Below are 16,130 nucleotides of genomic sequence, written 5' to 3' on the forward strand. Positions count from 1 at the left end.
TTTAATCGAATGTGTTATTTTTTATGGCTTACCAACTATATGTTAAATTGGATATAGATTAAATCTGAGATTTTATTTAAATATTTCCAAATGTTACACAGCAGATGACACAGAAAAATACATGTTTAAACTGAAAATGGAAAAGAGCAGAATATATGCAATAGTAAAAACATAAGTTGGGAATCTGGCAAATAACAACTAAATTGAAGTCTGCAGTAGGGACATGTCAGCCCACTCTTCCGTATTATGAGCTCTATAGGGAACACATTAATCTGTTCTGCTGTGAGCAATAACATGACGAAGACAATAGACACCAAACAGACATACCGGTAGAAGGGAAGAACAGAAGGAACGAGGGAGAAGAGGGATAACATTAAAGAAAGATAAAAGTTGAGACTCCAGTGGGCAAGTTTTCTATGGGGAATTCTAGATCAGCCACGACCACAATCCATTAGATTCACGAAACAGCATCCAGGAATGCCACACCTCAGTAGCCGTTAACTCCTCCATCCTCATCAGGGGCGCACACACTGTGGCCAGGGCTGGATATCATTGAAGCACGTAGAGCTCCAGCTCCAGGCCCTGCTAAACCCCAGGGGGGCCCCCGGTGGTCCAAGCTGGCTCGGGAGGCTTTCACATACAATTGGCAATGGTGGCAAGGCAACGGGACCATCAGTTCCCTTTCCGGCCAATCGGCGCTTTTCTTGTAATGCAGGTGGCGCGATTATGTCATTGCGCGGCTTGCCTTGTACTCGGAGTAGGGCTGGTTAGAAGAGAGCAGGCCTTTATCGCTGGAAGATGGCGAGGGAACAGGGGCAGGTGAGTGTGCTTGTTGTCGCACTATCTACATGGCGCTCTATGGCTCCTGTCCACATCTGTGGCATTATCTATAAGGGCACTTGTAATCAGTGCTGAAACCTGTCAGCAAGTGTTCAATTTTTCCTCTAGCGCCACCACAGGGAAAATTAAGTATTACATAGTGTCCACTGAAATGAATGGCTGTTCACGGAATGCTCAGATGTGCTGGGTCCTCCACAGTGAGAGGCGCTCTTAACTGTTTTATGTTCTGGCTAATAAAGGGCCTTAACAGAGATAGATGAAGAGCACCGCTCTATTAATCCAGGATTCCATAATATTGCACAATTTACATGGGCACTGTGTCATTCTACAGGGGGCACTGTGTGGTACTATTTAGAGGGGCCACAGTGGCACTACCTACAGAGGGCAATGTGTGTGGCACTATCTATGCTGGGTTTTACGCTATGAGTATTGGTCAGCACATATCCACTAGCCTAGCCCCTTATATTAGAGTGTGTAATATTAAGGGCTTGACTGGTAGATACGTGCAGACCAATACTCACAGAAAACCAGAGGGTAGCAGGAGCGTGGCAAAAATAGCTATGCATTTGGAAGCCCCCCTTTAAAAATCCTGCATTTGCTCCTGCTCATGTTTACAGCGTTCAAGGAAAGAGTCATTTGCTGGAGGACCCGATTGCTTCCAGTTTCTTGCTATAGTTTGCCGGGCTCTTGCCAGAAAGTGTTGAAACAACCCCTTTTTAGCCAATGGTAAGGGACCAGGAATTAGGGACAGCAAGGAAATATCTGGATGATAAGATAATATAGCTGAGAAAGATGTGTTATATAGGGGGAAAACCCTCTTCCAGAAAATTTGAACGTCAGGGCCTTCCCACCAAATATGGTATTATGTGCCTGGGGCGTTTTTGCAGCGCCAACAAGTATCAGGAGTGGAAGGGTATATTTTATGTATCAAATCAGGCGTTTTATATCACCTGGGTAAAACCTTTATAATTCTATTTGTTACATTATAGACAACTATTGTGAATACTAGGTTTGTGGATTTGGACGTTTGGATGAGTTGGACGTGGCAGCGGTGTGCCACATGTCTGTACACTGCTATCTAATGGTTACGTCAGGAAAGAAAGAGGCAAACCCTTTAAAAACAATTCAGTTAAAAAAGTTCAGAGTAGTGACAACATTTTTAATGCTTAAGACCAGATATAATATGATTATTATTTGTATTGTGGTACCAATTTATTCTAAAGGGCCAGAAGGAAATGTCCTTATAGCTTCTTTAGCCTCTGTGATATGAGTATATGTCAATTTTACAATTTGCCCTATTTAAGCCATATAAAAGCAAAAGTGTAAAATCTATTAACATTATTTCGGAGTAACATTGGGTAGAAATCAATGATATTATACACGCAAGGGGCTTGTCTGTTTTAGAAAACGCATATTCAAATACCCTATTATGGAACCTTATATTAATAGAGAGGTGCTCTCCACCTATCGCTGTTGAGGCCCTTTATTAGCCAGAACAGAGAACAGCTAAGAGCGTCTCTCACTGGAGGACCCAGCACATCTGAGCATTACGTGAACAGCCATTGATTTCAGTGGGCACTATGTAATACTTAATTTTCCCTGTGGTGGCGCTAGAGGAAAAATTTAACACTTGCTGACAGGTTTCAGCACCGATTAAAGGTGATCGCTTTGTGTACCAGCAGCAAGATACCCTGTTATCAGTTTTTCATTAGTGGAACCTTCTAGCAAGACTGCATGTACTAATGTTATCCCCATATTAAGTGTCGCAGATGCATCATTACCCAATTTAATAAACAAATAAAGCAACAAAACCTGTTTCTTGGAGAATGTGGGAATGGCCACAGCTTTATTTAACACAACCAAACATTTTGTATCACATGGCCCTGAAGTAACCACTTAATTTATTCACATCTCCTGTGATGCCGCCCACTGTGAAGCGGCGCGCATGTAGGTTCTTCTCCGGATTTTACTCTTCAGAGCCTATCTCCGCCAAGGAGGATACCGCGAACACCTACGCGGTACTCCGACCACCCCCACCACACAATGCCAAACCAGCCTCCACTCCATTTTGCAGACCCGACAGCATGATGTCGATCCCAATGTCATTTAAATGAACGCCGTCAGATAACAATAAGTCCCCATTGTCACCTTCCAACATCAAATAACGAATTGCTACCCCCCCAATGGAACGAACAAACCTGGAAATACGAACATTCAACAGCCGTCTTGACTGCTCGATGGCCACAGCACTTCTAGCTCCTCGCCAATGAGTTCGTGCAATCACCTCGGACCAAACAATCACACAATCAGAAAAAAGCTGTTTGAAATGACCCAAATCAGCCTTGATAAGGGACAACAACTCAGACAATTTCACATTCCCCAAATCATTTCCCCCAACATGTATAACGAGCACAATTGGACCGCGGCATTCCCGACTAACTTCAACTATTAACAGCAACAGCTGAACCCACCTCAGCCCTCTGATACCTTTCCAGCGCACCTCGGCCGATGACACCCCAAGACTGAGGCCTAAAGGCCGATACTCAGCCCGACGAGCTGCCCAGAAAATAAAAGAATGGCCAATTATCCATACTTGCGGCCGATGTTCTGAAATGACAAGGAAAGAATCAATACAACACCAGATCCGGACGCACATAGGACCTATAACAAGTTGAACTCCACCTACCCAGACGTTTAATATCTTCCTCCCCCATACCTAAAGCATTAGCCTCCGTGGCTGCCCCTATTCTAAACGAATGAGTCCCAAACTCAGAAGGATCAACGGCCAAATGCTCCAAACAAGACTTAAGAACGGCTCCAAATTGAAATCGAGTAAGCGGCAAAGAATTAGAATGTATCAAGAAAGGAACCCCATTAGCTCGAAATGACAAAAACTCACGCACCAAACGAACTGGACAGAATTCACCACAACCAAACACCAACGCTCATCTGATCAGTCTTGGACCGTCTCACACATACCCGAACCACTTTTTCCTCCAATAAAACATCCGCAAACAGAAGACCCCCCAAACCGCTTTGCACTCGGTGACACCAATTCGCTCACCCGCAATGCTGCGAAAAAGGCCAAAGAAAAAGCAGTACGCAGCAAAACAGACTCATAAGGATCAAAGCAAACTGCCGGAACAACCGTCAGAATCCTTAGTAATAAAGCATACGTAATGGGCCTCCTAGCATCCATCACAATATGCTCCTTCTTCCACCCCTTCAATGCCTGTCTAATAACAAACATTTTAGTCACATCAGTACAACCCCACAACTTCAACATAAACGCAATACCAGTCAAACCTTTTGAAACCGTGTACACCGAAGAACCATTAGTACGCATCCGAGACAAATACTCCAACGTAACCTCATAATGCTGCTCATCATTTGTAGGAAAAACCTCGCCAGATCATTCCAACCACTCCGCCCAAGACTTATTATGGCTCCGCCATGTACCTGGTACCACAGAACCTTGAACTAGCCGGGCAAGTTCCCCTCGACCAGGGCCCATAAGTGATCCGGGCAACTCTCCCCTTCCAGCCGTGCTCCCGGGTGAAGCTCCCGAAAGACCCCCATCTGCAAACGAGATAAGGCATCTGCGATTTTATTCTCAACACCCGGCACATGTGTGGCCCGAAACGAAATGTTCCATTGCATGCAACGTAGAACTAAATGCCTAAGTAACGCCAAAACCGGCAATGATCCAGGAGACAAATTGTTAACAGCCTGCACCACTGCCATATTGTCCGTCCAAAAACGTATGCGACTATTCAACATCTTTGAACCCCACAATTCTACTGCAACCACAATGGGAAAGAGTTCTAAAAGTGTCAAATTCAATGTCAGACCCATACTACTCCAGCCCACAGGCCAACGTGCAAAACACCACTCCGCTCCAAAAACCGCACCGAAACCGACACTGCCAGCAGCATCTGTGAACAGCTGTAACTCAAAACTGGAAACCTCCTCAGACTGACAAATCGCCCTACCATTAAAAGATCGCAAAAAAGTCTGCAACACACGCAAATCATCTTTCATTTGCCTAGTGACACGAATGAAATGATGTGACCGCGAAATACCCCTAGTCGCCAATGATAGGCGTCTAGAGAAAACGCGACCCATGGGAACGATCCTGCAAGCAAAAACCAGCAACCCTAACAGTGACTGAAGATGCTTCAGGGCAACCTTTTTTGATAAAACAAATTCGTCAATGGTAGAAAGCAAACGCGCAAGCTTGTCGTCAGGTAATTTGAAAACCATCTCTTGCGTATCAATTTTAATACCCAGAAACGACAAAATCGTGGCCGGACCAACCGTCTTGTCCTCCGCTATCGGGACACCAAATTCAGACATTAAAACTCGAAAGGTTTTCAGCAAATAACCACATATTCCTGAATCACTTGGACCTACAAATAAAAAGTCGTCTAAATAATGAATGGCTGAAGAAATACCTGTCTTGAAACGAACTGTCCATTCCAGAAAGGAACCAAAAACTTCAAAATAGTAACATGAGATGGCACAACCCATAGGCAAACACATGTCTACAAAAAACTGCTCATCTAAATGACATCCCAGCAAATGGAAACAGGCAGGATCCACAGGCAACAAACGAAAGCTGACTCTATGTCCGATTTAGCAAGCAAGGCACCTACGCCTGCCTCCCGTACTAACCGCACAGCCACATCAAAAGACGTGTAAGACACTGCAGCCTCATCTCTGGAGATCCCATCGTTGACCGAATCCCCACGAGGGAAGGAAAGGTGATGAATCAACCTAAACTTCCCCGGTTCCTTTTTGGGGACCAAGCCAAGAGGAGAAACCCGTAAATTCGTATAAGGTGGCTCCCCAAAGGGGCCCGCCATCCTGCCTAAAGACACTTCATTCAGCACTTTTTCCCGTGCCAAACACATGTTTTCTTTCACCGATTTTAAATTATCTGACAACATCAAAACCGAAGAAAAAACATGCGGAATGAAAAAACCACTGAAGCCCCGACATAACAGGTCTGCTTCCTGTCTCTTGGGATACCTGGCGAGCCACGGCTCCATCGCGAGAGCGCTCACTGGAGTTCTCCGCTGCACCGGCAGGACCCACCTTGGAAGGTTGTTTTGCCCGTCGGAAACAGCGAAGCGCGGAATGGGCACCCCCGCAGATGGAGCACTCATGACGAAACTTGCAGGAAGAATAGAACCTGCAATGTCCCTCATTGTAGAGCCAACCTGCTCCTGTTGGGCGCTGCGCCGCAATACCGGGTGCTGAACCCGAAACTGCGGCTCCTGCCTGAAAGGGCCGAGCCTGCTTTTGAGCCAAAATTAGCTGTAACCACACATCCGTCGCCTTTGACGCCCAACCAATGTCAGGCGTCAAAGCCAACCGACGGCTAAATTCCTCGTCATATCTCCACCAAGCTGCACCTCCGTGCAATTTGTGGGCACTGAATATAGTGTCTACATACACAAACAGTTCGGCCCCTTTTTCTGGAAAACGTTGACAAATGACATGAGCCAAGGTAGAAAAACTCTGGAGCCAATTGGCAAAAGTTTTCGCAACTTTTACCTTTTTCTCCGAACCTCTTTAGAAAAAACGCCCCTTATCTATCGTCACATGATCGACCGACACCAAGGACCAAAAATCCACAAAGTCATGTGCCCATATCTTGTCCTTGATCTCGGCCGACAGGTGAGTACCTAAAGGAGCAATACCACAAAACAGCGAATCACGGAATGTCAAGCCAGACATACTGGCCGCCCGCTCAGGCGGAGGCTGAGCCCCCCCTGGCGAAACCAACGGAACCAAAGCTCCACCTTTTGTACACAAACCATCCAACAAGCTTTTTAATGCAGAAACTAAATCAATAGCAGATAAATCACCCTTAGGTAGACATGCGTTCCCACATGGAGACTCACCGGAGAAGTGCGTCCTCGTCACTTCCGAGGGTGCATCAACTCTCCCAGACACCGGAACCACAGACAGATCCCCACCAGGTGGACAGGCTGAGGCGACTTCTGGAACCAGCGAAGACGAATGACGATCCCTGTGCTCCCGACGACGACTCCTCGTGTATCTCCTTCCCGTGCGGCTGGGTGTACTGGCTCCTGACGACGACTGGGACGGCGAAGAAGATGCTGTACTGGAAGACACACTCCTACTCCGGGAACGGCGACGTCTCTCAACCTGATGGCGTGGACGCCCGTGACCACCACGACGATGTCCTCTCCCATGCCGTCTCCTTCGCCGTCTGCGTCTCGTCGACACCGCACCTGGAAAAGAAAACTCCGAAAGAGAAACTGGCAAATCACGTTGCTCCGCAGACTGCCCGCACGGCAACAGATCACTGCTACCGCACGACAATCCACCCAGCGAACTCCTCTCATTCACAGTGCCTGTGCCTGGTAACCGCAGGCCACTCACCAGCTCTCTCCCCAGCTCTGTGTCATTTCCAGAACCACCAGCAGGTGGCAGCAACTGCACACCTAACCTGCTGGTGCCTGAGGCATGCGTCTCTGCTCTCCTGAGACTGCCCCCTCCAGCTCCCCTCTCAACCACGGCCTGCTGTGAGAGGGAGAAAGCTGTCGGGCCGGGAAGAAGCCCCAGCGGTGCACTAATAACGGCCCCGGCTTCTGCGGCTGCTTGCGGCCTTGCACTGCCTGCAGCCCGGATGGGGAGAACTGCAGAAGCTCCCCCAGCCAGGGGAGTGGGTGGCACGACGTCAGGACCAGATGAAGGGGAGAGCAGGCGACGGCGCCTCCGTCCCGCTCCTGAAGAGCGAACGGTGCCGGCACGCCTCTGGGTGGCTGAAGGTGGACTTGGGGCTGAAACGGGGAGGAGGCAGAGAAACCCGGCGCGGCCTACCTCCAACTGCTGACGCCGACGGGACTCCACTGCTGCTGACACCGACGACCGCTGCAGGTAACACCTCCTGCCTGCGATCCCCTGCCAGGAACACCTCCAGCCAGCTTGTACCCTCCGTGCAACCCGCTGTGCCACCTGCCTCATCAGCTCATCCGCCATCTGCACTCCGGAAAACGCCCTGGACCGCAGAGGAAGATCTCTCACAGGACCAGACGTCTGACGTTTGCAGCTCCAGCAGGTAAGATGGTGAACTGCCCTTGACCTCAACTATTTATCTGCTCCTAACCCCTCCTCTATCCCCTTGTCCCACCAATCCCTGCTCCTGATTTTTCCCGCACTTTTCCCCCCCTTCTTTCCCCCTATCACATACAGTCCCAGGCACTTTCTCTATTTGATTTAGTGCCTCAAGAAGGTTCAACTAAGACAACCCTATTAAAGTGTATCTCTAATTTGTTTTATTTGAGGAGTTGGGGTTTCTAAGAATTTTCTGAAAATAACATTGGTAGTTTTTGAGACCCCTCCAATATTCTGAACAAAATTGTCTCCATACAATAGTAGACCCATTTGTCTCAATTTCTATTGCTCAGCATAGGTATATTGAATACACCAAGTCTGTGGACTGAGGGGCACAAATTCACTTGTTCCCCTGATCCCATTATAAGCTTGGGCCTGGTCTGATAGTGAATAGCTTTGGCTTAATGATAAATATGTGTCAAAGTCCTAAACCAGAAACAAAAATAACTTGTTTATATGTATTTGTTGGAGGGAAGAGCTAAGACTTGTTGCCATTGTGAATGATAGAAGTCCACTTGCAGTAGCAGAATATCATCAAAAATATCCATGTTAATTAATGATGACATTCAATTAGTTTATCATACAGCCATTTCCAGGCACAGATCCAGAAAACATATAATAAACCTCCGCATTCTGCACTACTCAGACTGGAACCCACAGCTTGTTTGTTACGTTCTAGCGCTGCTGCTTATTGCCATGACTCGATTTCCCTGTTGCAGCACTCCCTGATGGGTTGTGGGGGTCCCCAGGATACCAACTGTTTTGTTGAGGGGGGCTATTGTTTTAAAATACTATTTGATTGTCATATAATTTAACTACCCTTTTTTTTATATAAGTAGCCTGTTCTTGAGCTATCTACTTCTGATCTGGAGCCACAACTGGCCACATAGGGTGCACCACCTGTCTTTTCAAATGATGGCATCACTGATCCTGATGGCCTGGGCTTCTGTAATTCAGCACTTGGTGCCTCAACCCTTGGAAAGACTGAGCAGGATGCATTTTTGTTCCTTATTTTATTGATTAATGTCATGGTCCTGGGGTATGTGGACCCACTGGACCGCTCTGCCATAGCGGAGTGGCAACTGGTCAAACAACAGTCTATGCGAAAGTCTTCAGCACAAGAGTAGCTGTAAGAGTCCGGACAGATAGGAGGTGTAGCAGACGCTTTGGCACAGATGGTTCGTGGCACAGATGATGCTTGGTGTGGCAGATGACACTGGACATGGCAGATGACACTGGATGTGACAGAAGACACTGGACGTGGCAGATGACACAACACGACTCCAACACTAGACTTCAGCTCAGGAACAAACACAGATGCAGGATACGGGAACACTGGGGACAGGATTCAACTAAGGGACCATTTGCAATACGAACATGGGTAGACAACAACAATGTTCAGTCAAGGAGTGGAAGCGCAGGGCCCTTTTTATAGTTCAGGGTGATCTGGGGATGATTAGGTAATTTTTTGCTTATGTGCGCACTGGCCCTTCAAGGCTGGGGACGAGTGCTCGAGTGCACCCTAGAGGACACTGCCTCGTGTCTTGCGTGTGCTGGCATCTCCATGGAGGAAGACGCTGGCAGGAAGTTAGAGGTCTGTGGTCGCGGCCGTCGTGAAGTGAGGGAAGGAGGCGGTCTGCAGCCGTTACAATTAATCAGTGCTATTTAGTGTTATTTGGGCACTCTACAGTAATTGTATTTATACACTGTATGGTACACCATAAGGGAGGGGAGTTAAGTTCAGGGGAAAAAAGTGTTCAGTATTCTTGTCAACTAGTTTACCATTTAACATGGGAGGCTTTGCTGCAATGTTTTAGGGCTCTGTTTACACTCGCGTCATGGTATCTGTATATGACGGAAATCACAAGGCATAGCTGGATCTATAGCACGACGGATACCACTGGCACCCAACGGACCTCATTGTAAGTCATCGCTTTTTTTCCCGTCAAATATGATGGAATCTATAGCGGAGGAGTTTTGAGCCAAACACAGGAGTGAAGACAAAAGAAAAGAGACGTATCATTCTTCTCTTTATACCTTTCCTTCTCTTTGGATCCACTTCTGGCTCTAGTTTAAAAATCTGCATCAAAACTGCGGATGTGATCCAGATGACCTTAAACAGGACATATTACTAGGTCATATAAAGCAAACTGTTTATCTGACCTGACTCCCACTGTCCCCCTGATTTCAGCACTGTTTTTCTCTTGTTCTTGGGGTCCCCCCAGCAAACAACACTGTCAAATCAGCGTGATCTTGCCTGAACAATCTCATCTCACAAGACTACGTTGAATGAAGACTTCAGAGCATTAGAGGCTGTGAAGCTGGTTCCACCTTGGAAGAATTAGTGTAGTTCACTCCCTGTTGGCTAACTACAAGAAATTAGCATATAGGACGCCAACACAATGTGGGGCCCATATCTCAGGAATGGGGAGGCCCAGGAACAAAACAAAAACGGTGCTGGAATCAGGAAGACATCGAGATTCAGGTCAGGTAAACAGTTTGCATTATCTGCTACACTGTCAGGAGTGGAACACAAACTGAGTGCTCACAGAAGTCCATGGACTGCTTAAAGTGTACCTAACTTTTCAGGTGACTTTTCAGAATAAGCTGTCATACGTGTGTAGAAGAGAAATAACACTATTTCTGGCCATTATATGACTTGTTTCCTGCAATTTACAACAGTTTTCCCTTCTGCAGGCTCTCAATCTAATTCCTAGTTGTCTTTGAGCTAGTGGGTAGGGCCAAACTGCTATCATGTCTTCTATACACTTCACACATAGAAGAGAGCTTCCTGCCCTGTTATCTCTATCTATCATATATATATAAGCTGCAGCAGCATGGAGGAGATTATACAGCAGTAATGAGCAGTATAACTTTGAATCCAGCACTGGGGTGACATATATCTCTTACCAGCAGCCTGTATCTCCTTTCTGCTACCCCTCCTGCCCCCTCCCCTCTCCATAGACTTCTATAAGCAATGTGTCTGTGTCTCACTCTGCTCCCCCCTCTTGCTCGCCCCTTTCATCTCCATAGTCTTCCATGGGCAGTGTGTGTTGTGTCTCTTCTCTGCTCCCTCCTCCTTCATCTCCCTTCCCTCTCCATAGACTTCTATGGGGACACAGAATTTGCATGAATAAAACAACAACATTTTAACAGTAAGTGAATTACAAAGTTGATATACAGTCGAGTCACATTATCAAGACCACCAGCTAATATCCAGAGTAACTCCATGTGCAGCACGGACAGCAGCTAGAGGGACTCAATAAGGTGCTGGTAGGTTGTCCCAGGTGTCTGGAGCCATGCTGACTGCGGTGCATCCCACAGGAATATACTTGGAAGTCTTGGTCGTGCTCTTCCAACCACTTTCAGACATTTCTATCTGCCCCAGGGAAGACAAACAACATGTATGGGTGGACGTGATCTGCGACGATGGATTCATAACCAAATTGGTTCAGAGTGGCCCAGAGAATGCCATGAAAAAATTCCCCAGACCATAACGCAGCTTGTGTTCTTCCAGGAATGGTTGCAGGGTGTTTGTTCTCTGATGTTTCTCGCCTCACACGCCAACGTCCATCAGCTACGGACAGTGCCACAGCAAGAGCTGGAGAGAGGAGAGCAAGTGCACGCGCAGCTCGGAGCTATGCGAGCATGCGCGCGTACACTCTCACTCTTCGCCATGGAACAGAACAAGAATTCACATTCACGCACACGTTCTCCTCTCTCTAGCTCTTGCTGTGAGACTGTCCATAGCTGATTGGACAGTGTCACATCGATGTTACACGCCCCCTTGACAATTACATGTCCCATTGACAGTTCAGGGGGTTATTTCAATATTGGGCGCCAAATATAACGGCACCGATCTCTAAATAACGAAGACAGATGGGAAAATTATAGCGAGACAGGGTTTGTACAGCTCTGCCTATTACATGCTGCACATAAATGGGCTGGTGAAAGGTTCTCTTTAAGTTGTCAATTAATCCATTTTTCTTTTTTGACATCACTGAAATAGCTAAAAAATTGGTTAATTGTCCTTAACTAATAATGTCACCAGGGTGCCCTGATTTTCTGCTTCAAACAAAAAGAAACTCTTAGATATCCAGTGTGAAATTTGGGAAGTCTTCCAAGTAGTTTTTGTAGCTTTTTTGTGACATGTAGAGATGTGCGTTCCAGCAGTAGTGTAGTGATTTTCAATTAGACAGATGTGGGGCGAAACGTTACATTCAGCCTTTTGGCAGTCTAGAATTATTGATGACAGTTTTACAAAAGGAAGCGTATAATTTAGAATCAGCCTTCATTCTGTGCAGTTTGAGTGAATTCATTAATGTAATAGTATGTGTTCGCCACTAGGTATTGGTAAAAAAAATGGAGAACTAAACATCATAACTTACTATTTTATACCATTTAAGTATTTAGCATGTGTTGCTTTCCATCCTTTACACCAATATGCATGGTGGAATTACAACACGTTGTGATATTTTTGCCTCGAGCTTACCTCTAATATTGTATGTATGACTACAGAGACAATGCTATAAGAAAATCTATAAAGAGGTTCTCCACCTAATCCGACAGTGTGGTTTAAATCCGGAAGGCCACCTTGCCCCTTCTCAGTCTTCAGTTGAGCAGCCTTTTTACCTTTAGCTAAATAATTGATTAATCTGAGACAAACTACATGCTCTATGTCAATCCATAGAAAAGGTTGTGGTTTATAGGCAGTGTATCCCTAGCAACAGGGGGTGGCTAAAGGCTCATGGGCCCCGATGCAAAGATTCTTCTTGGGCCCCCCCAAACTTCTCTTGGCCGATGGCCTGCAGCTTTTAGCTGCATTGCTGGGTCTCCTAAGTGACCCAATGATGCAGCACTAGCAGCCAGGGGCATCACTAAGGACTTAAAATGTCAGGGGAAATAGCCCCAATACATACGTGTCCCCCCCAAAAAATGTGTGTGCGTGTATGTATATGTACATAAATATATATATATATATATGAGACAGCATATCTATAGCACTACGACCCTATAGCTATGGATAGGATTAGATACAGTGGCTCAGCAGACAGTATCACACATGATAGGATTAGCTATAGGGCCCAGCTCGCTGACATTGTTTTGCTTTTTTATGTGTTACTAATTATTTTTGTGTGTTTGTGTTGTTGGACTACGTCGGATTCGAGGACTACTTCGATAACGTTTTTTTTTTTAATTCTCAATAAAATGGTTAACGAGGGTCTTTGATAAGGTAGTCTTAGATACAGGGTCAAGCAGACAGTAATATTATACAGTATAAGATTGCTGTCTGCTGGGGCCCTATATCTAAGCCTAACACATGGTAGGCTTAAAAGCGGTTGTCCAGTCCCTAAACATTGATGGCCTATCCTCAGGATAGGCCATCGATATCTGATGGGTCGGGGTCCGACTCCCTGGACCCCCGCCAATTAGCTGTTTTGAAGGGGGTGCAGCTGCTCGTACAAGCGCTGCTTCCCATTCATTTCCCTTACTTGCACACACTGTGAATTGCTGACACGTCCGTGTCGGCGATTCACAGTGTGAGAATGTGACCAGAATGAAGTGGAAGTAGCGCTCGTATCAGCGGCTGCACCCCCTTCAAAACAGCAGATTGGCAGGGGTCCCGGGAGTCGAACCCCGAACCATCAGCTCCAGCAGACAGTGGTATTAATCTTACCCTCCTCTTCGGCCGCAGCGGAGGTCCTGACTCCACCCAGGGTCGGGATGTTGTGCGCAGCGCACAGCGCTGTGACGTCAGAACCTCCGCTGCGCTCCGGAAAGAGGGGGGTTAGATACTGTCTGTTACTATAGTAACAGGGGCCCGTGTAGTTTACTACATATGCCCCAGTTACTATAGTAACTTTTTATTAATGTGTTGTGGGGGCCACGGGCCCTGGTCGCAATTGTGACCGCTGCAACCCCTATAGTTATGCCACTGCCTAGCAACCAGACTTTCAGATATGACTGGATTAACACTTTACTGACAAGTTGTTGTTTTTTCCTACTCTGCAGTCGGGCCATGCCATTCCCATTTCAGGCTGTGGTATTTAATCCGATCTTTCTAAAAATAATAATAAGGTTGGTGAAGATTCTCTTCTGGTCAGATTGGGGGGGCAGTCATCTATTGCTCATGGGTGACCTTACTTTAAAGCATACGGTACTTGCCATCCCTCCCGGGTGTCTCCTGAAAGAGGGGAGAAGCTCCTGGACAGGAGGCAAGTCTCCTGCAGAACTGATATTCACTGGAGTGGTCAGTCACTGACCGATCTGACAGACAAATCACTTCTGCAGTGCTGATATCTGCAAGTGATATGTGAGGGGTTGCTTGTTGGTTGCTCACATATCAATTCTTGGTGGCATTCAAAAAAAAACCGGGAGTGTTGAGCGATGTTTTTTACTTGAAACATTCATTTGCATTGCACTGTTCATAGGGGAACTTTCTGTCTGGCATTCATTATTAGTGCACACTCTGGTTGATAATGTTTTTGGAGTACTCTGTTGGTGACACTGTTTATAGGGCACTTTTAATGAGGGCACTTTAGCACTATTGAGGTTGGCACTCTTGCACTGTTTATGTGGGCATTGCTAACTGGATCGCTCCAGCTAAAGTTACAAGAACTTGGCCAGTATTTGAGGATGGGTCTTATCTGACAAAAAATTGAGCATTAAAGATCTTCCGACTTCCTGTTATGCACCCGACGTGTGAATACGTGATTATGCTCGGCTCCGGCTGAGCAGCCAAGAGGTAATATGCCCCGAGGTTCCAAAACAGGCAAACATTTTAAGCCAAGGGAACAAATGTTGATATAAAAGAAATGGCGAGAGCAGTGGCAGGGGGAACTATTGCCATCCCTGACAGAAATGGTGGAAAAACTCCTACAGAAATAACTAAAAATATAATAGAGGAACAGAAAAACTATACATGTAGAATGGAGGAGATGGAACAGAGAGTCACCATTCTGGAAGCGGAGATAGAATCCATGCATATAAAACTGCAGGAATCCAATAAAGTAAAGGAGGAATTATTGGAAAAACTAGATGATCTAGAGAATAGATCTCGCAGAAACAACATTAGGATCTTATGGCTGCCAGAATCTTACTCCAATAGCAATCTGAGAGATGTGGTTATGAAACAAATTACGGAAAAACTGGGTGTGCAGAATGAGCTCAAAGGACGGGACCACCAAGAGATCAAGAAAAAATGCAACCCAGAATATTTATTGTGAAAGTACTGGACACCAATGATAAAATGCAACTACTCCGAGTATACAGACAAGCAAAAGGACTCGAACTTGATGGAAACAGATTATACATTTTTTCAGACTATTCAACCGCAGTGTCGCTCCAAAGGAGAGCACTTTCAGATGTACGCATATTAATGATAAAAAGGGAAATTAGATTTATTCAGCAGTATCCAGCGACTCTTAAAATTCAGAAGAAGGACATAACTTTCGCTCAATTTACCACAAAAGAAGAAGCAAAAAAATATTTACAAGAGACTTATGAGGGCAATGAATGAGGGGAACAAAAGGGATGGAAAGCAATAGGTAAAAAGAAATGATCGGAAAGAGGAGAGGGCAGAAAGAGGAAAGAAAGAGGAGAAAGAAATGGAAACAGAAAGAGAGTGTCAAAAGGAAAAAAGAAAAAAAAAGAAAGATCTCCCGGAGATCAATTCTCAAAAGATTAACAAATTTTTGTTGCATCATTTCAATTAAAGAGAGTTTTCCAGTTAAGAAAATCCATTTTCATATGCCCTAGTATGTTTAGGATCCTGATCTTGTGGCCAGAGTAGGGAGTGGTTACAAAGAGTATCTCTTGCTCCGGAGGATCTTTCCTGTCCACATTACACAGACAACACACTCATATGAATGGGCACTGTGTAATATTAAATTTGCCCTGTGGTGGTGCTCAAAAAAAATTGAACACCTGCTGCTAGGTTTCCCAAAAGATTACAGTTGATCCCTGGCGGTCCCAGCAGGGAGACACTGTGTGGTCAGCTTTTTGTCAGGGGATCTTTATAACAAGTAGAGATTGTCCAAAGCGGAGAACCCCATTAAAGGCTGTCTACAAAGTATGGTCACATGTGCATAATTTGTGTAACACCTTGGGGATACAGCGTTGGTGGGATTTGGTGAGGTAAC

At 45.9% G+C, this 16,130-nt stretch overlaps 1 protein-coding gene across 3 annotated transcripts in view; it reads left to right on the forward strand.

Annotated features, from left to right (window-relative positions):
• The window catches only part of PPP2R2C (protein phosphatase 2 regulatory subunit Bgamma), a 193,241-nt gene that overhangs the window by 168,079 nt on the left and 9,032 nt on the right, over window positions 1-16,130 (forward strand). The window lies entirely within an intron of this gene.

This window comes from Rhinoderma darwinii, chromosome 1 (assembly GCF_050947455.1).
Source record: "Rhinoderma darwinii isolate aRhiDar2 chromosome 1, aRhiDar2.hap1, whole genome shotgun sequence".
NCBI classification, from domain to species: Eukaryota; Metazoa; Chordata; class Amphibia; order Anura; family Rhinodermatidae; genus Rhinoderma; species Rhinoderma darwinii.